Genomic DNA, 4,248 nt, shown 5'->3' on the forward strand with positions numbered 1-4,248 from the left:
AGCTGCCTTATCCACCACCCCAGGCTGTTCCAGGACTAACATTATTATTCCAGCTCCCATTTATCCAATTCTGCCTAACCCTTCTACTTCTGGAAACTTCCTTGCCCCTGAATAATTCTCTTCAATTTTAGGGCGGGAACCACATTTTCTCCAGTCCCCACATCTCAGAATATGCTTTATTCTCGGGATGATTAGTCAACTTCCTGTCTTCGTTACACTCTCACTCACCTTCCTAAGGGCATAGAAGGGCCAGCAGGCATTAGCCTGGCCCTGCTTTAGACTGTGTCTTGGAGCCACCTGTCCCCAAGATTCATGCACAACCATGCACAGCTGTGCCTCTGACACCAGCCTTTTGGGTCTGTACTTAAATGTCATCTATTTGGGGAGCTTGTTCCTGGTCACCTCATCTAAACTCCACTCTACTTCTTTCTCTTTAACATCCTTGTCCCATTTCACCACATTAGCACATGTTACTATCTGAATATGTGTGTAGATATAAGTGTGTGTGAGTGTGTGTGCATGTGTGTGTTTGTGTATGGTCTTCAAAAAGTTAATGGAAAATATGTATTATGAAAATCTATGCATGGATTTCAAATATTTTTGAACCAAAATGAACTTATACTTTAACTCCATTTTCCCACAAACTTCCAAGTCCTCTCACAGATAACATACATATATGTATACATATGTAATAATATGTCTTACATATATAAATGTGTACACACACATATGTGTGTATATAGAACATGCTTACCTCTTCTATCTTCTGACTCCTCCAGCAGATGTTTAACAGTTGACTTTCCAGGCAGGGGTGGGGCAGAGTCCCTGAAGTACCGTTTTTGTCATGGCATAAATATTCCCATAGTGGCTTGTTGTAAGGATGATTGTGTTTAACAACTGGCTTGCAGAATTCCTGCAAATTTCATGATTTGCTCCTTTGAACTGGTTTGAGCCAGCTCCAGGCCAGCACTGGCTTTCCCCAAACTGAGAAATCCCAAGAGAGTGTCCCATGAGAGGAGGAACTTCTGTGTACAGGGGTTGTTGTAACCTCCACATATACTCCAAATAGTTCTTGGCCGATAGAAAAAGCTTCAGAAATGACTGTTAAATGAATATAAACTCTTCATTTTGCAATTGAGATACTTCCTTATAAAGAACAATGCATTCTGTCATTTTCACTTATAGTCATAATAAGAACTTTGCCATTATATGTTATTCCAGAATATTTTAATGATGCTTAAATGATTAACTCAAGATATAATTTGTTCCACCATTCTTTGATATTTAGGTAAATTTTACTTCTTAAAAACTCACTACTCAGGACAACTGAAGATTTTCTGCTCAGACTTCATCCTCCAGACCCTGAGATATAGACAGGTAGAGCACCCTCTGTATTCTGTCTCCCTCTCTTTAATTATATTTACAATTTTTTAATGTAAAGTAGTTCTTCTTGGCTCTCTGACTCTCCTTTCTCTTGGTAATTCTCACTTTCCCCTTCTCACATAGGACAGGCAAGTTACAGGCCCTTTCACCAGCCATCTATATTTGACCACGTGCAGCACCTTTCACATGGCATGCAAGTGTGCCTCACAGTTTTAATTTTTTGCTTTAATTTTTTTTCTCTTTTTCATTGTATTTGTCTTGTTTATTTATTTTTCCTTTATTTCCTTTTCCTTTTCCTTTTTTCTTTTACCTTTATCACTTTGCTGCTCAACCTCCACACACTGAGTGTCTAGACAGGTCTAGGTGCACAGTGGCCAAACATCTGAATACATTTAGGGTCAGAGTAATCCTCAAATCCCACTGAATCTGCTGCTACACAAAGGGAGAAAAAAATGGGACTTCAGAAAGATTGCAGATCACCTCCTCCTGCATGACTCTGAATGCTCAGATTTAACTGCAAAAAATTAGGAAAAAACATATAATCCATCCGATGATCAGAAACTACTGCACAAGAAATATGAAAAACCAAGAAGCTATTTCTCCTCCAAGGGAAAAAAAATAACTCCTCTTCATCCACAGACAGTACAATGGAACTTGTGGAAATATCAGCTAAAGAGTTTAGAGTATTCATAGTTATAAAGCTAACAGAGATGCAAGAGAAGAGAGACAATGAATTCCAGAAGATGTAGGAGAAAAGAGTCAATGAGTTCCAGGAGATGAGAAAATCCTTGCACTATCTGAAAGAAAATACACATCATAAAGAATCAAATGGAGCTGTTAGAGATGAAAGCTGTAATATAGGAAATCAAAACCTCCCTTGAAAGTATTAAAAGCAGATTAGGTCATGCAGAAGAGCAAATCTCAGATGTAGAAGACTGAACCTCTGATCTAGAAAAATACACCAAAAGACTGAGAAAGTAATCCCAATAATGAGAATATATGAGAAATATTAGATACCATTAAGCACCCAAACATCTGGATAATTGGTATTCCAAAAGGTGAAGAAATTAATAAGAGCATTGATAATCTATTCCATGAAATCCTGCAAGAAAACTTTCCAAACCTAGAGAGGCATTCAAATATCCAGAACCAAGAAATACAAAAGAGCCCAAATAGAATTAAGCCAAGATCTTCTCCTAGGCATAGCATAGCCTGATTGACCAAAACCACAAAGACAAAATACTAAAATTGGCAAGAAAGAAATGTCAAGTTACTTACAAAGGATATTCCATCAGGCTAACATCGAACTTTTTTTTTTCATCAGAAACGATGCAAGCAAGGAAAGAATGGGAAAATATATTTAAAGTGTTAAGTGAAAAACAATTTCAACCAAGAATACTGTACCCAGCAAGATTATCTTTCATATAGGAAGAAAAGACAAAAACATTCTCAGATAAACAAAACCTGAAAGAATTTATCAACACCAGATCAGTTCTCAAAGAATTTCTGAAGGGAGTGCCATACCAGGAAAACAAAAGACAGACATACAGAAATAAGAGAACAAAAAAACAACCAAGAAAAATGGCCAACTTATTGGTAGGGACAAGTCCAGAGTTGAATGTTAACTTCCAGAATTTAAATGGAAAGACTGAACAACAGTAACACTGCAAATTCAATAGAAGAGAGATTAATGACGTGAGACTGAACTGGGGAAATAGAATTTCATGACTTTAGATTAAAACATTACTGATTTTCTTCTAAGCTTTGTTTTCCAGATTTAAGGATTCTTGTCTTCTTTTGAGCTGTTAAGTTTCATCTACCTACTGTTTGAACAGAATCCTAACCTCTTTCCTGGCTTTAAATCTTAAGCAAATTTCTCTTCATTTTTTTTCTTATTTTGTTTTATTAATGCTGAAACTGCATTAAGCTATAGAGCCCCAGCTAGGTGCTACTTTGTAGTATGTTTATTCTACTCACTGAATTTTATGCCTAAAGTCAGACATGTGTTCATAGATACGTATATATCAGCTGCACTTGCTATTAAAAATCTTTAGATTAATTAAGATCTTTTGTGAATCAATAAAATGTAAAAAAAAAAGTCATGGAAAGCAACTGTAGATACCAGGGACAGTGTGGGAGGAGGGTGGAAAATGGCAGAGGGTGAGAGGTAGAGAATCAAGTGGCAAACTACGTAAGAAACAAGAAATGGAAAATTATTTGTTGATGATAACATATATGGTAATATCCTTGATTGAGTTAATATACAGTGTATTCTGGATGGAAAATTCATTTGTATGCTGTAATGATGTATAGTGAATTAATGTAAAATAAATAAATTTAAAACTAAAAAACTCACTATTATAAATACCTTTGAACACTCATATTTACACAAATTAACTAAGTCAGATGTAGTGGTATATTGTTTGTTTAAGGTTAATAAAATTGTATTAGAAGAGATATGAGAAATTGATGAGGCATTTGATTACATTCTGAAATTCAAATGATATAAGAATATTTGACAAAATTTACCTGATATTAAAATTTTAAGAAATTAATTTTCTTTCATTTAAGAAAGAAATTCATTTCATCAATTTCTTATATCTCTTCTAGTATAATTTTATTCACCTTAAACAAACAATGATTTACTTTTTTTTTTAGAAATACATTATGGACCTGTGAAATGATTAAAAATAGTCCAGATCATTGACTTTCTTAAAGTATAGATTTAATATGAAAAATAGCTATCATAAACAATGCAGAAAGTACATTAAAAATGAATTGGAGGGACTAGCGGTTGGCATAATGGCTATGTTGCTGAACTCCCATGTAGTTGACTGCGGGTCGAGTCCCCGACCCGGTGGCCTA

The sequence above is a fragment of the Tupaia chinensis genome, unplaced genomic scaffold (genome assembly GCF_000334495.1).
Source record: "Tupaia chinensis unplaced genomic scaffold, TupChi_1.0 Scaffold000217_1, whole genome shotgun sequence".
In the NCBI taxonomy this organism is placed as follows: Eukaryota; Metazoa; Chordata; class Mammalia; order Scandentia; family Tupaiidae; genus Tupaia; species Tupaia belangeri.